Source organism: Lupinus angustifolius, chromosome LG01 (genome assembly GCF_001865875.1).
Source record: "Lupinus angustifolius cultivar Tanjil chromosome LG01, LupAngTanjil_v1.0, whole genome shotgun sequence".
NCBI classification, from domain to species: domain Eukaryota; kingdom Viridiplantae; phylum Streptophyta; class Magnoliopsida; order Fabales; family Fabaceae; genus Lupinus; species Lupinus angustifolius.
In genome coordinates, this window is record NC_032009.1 from 12298818 (window position 1) to 12299142 (window position 325).

A 325-nucleotide genomic window follows, 5' to 3' on the forward strand; every position below is an offset into this window, starting at 1 on the left:
AGCCTCTTTCGAACCCTTTTTCCAAAAGAAAGGTACTTAGTCTATCATACCAAGCTCTATGAGCTTGCTTAAGACCATAAAGTGCCTTTTTAAGTTTATAAACGTGGTTCGGAAATTTAAAATTTTCAAAACCAGACGGTTGGTCAACATAAACTTCTTCTTGAATGTAACCATTCAGGAAGGCGCTTTTTACGTCCATTTGAAATAATTTGAAGTTCGTAATAGATGCAAAGGAAAGAAGCATCCTAATGGCCTCTAATTTGGCTACAGGGGCATAGGTTTCGTCGTAGTCGATACCTTCCTCCTGGTTGTAGCCTTTGGCCAC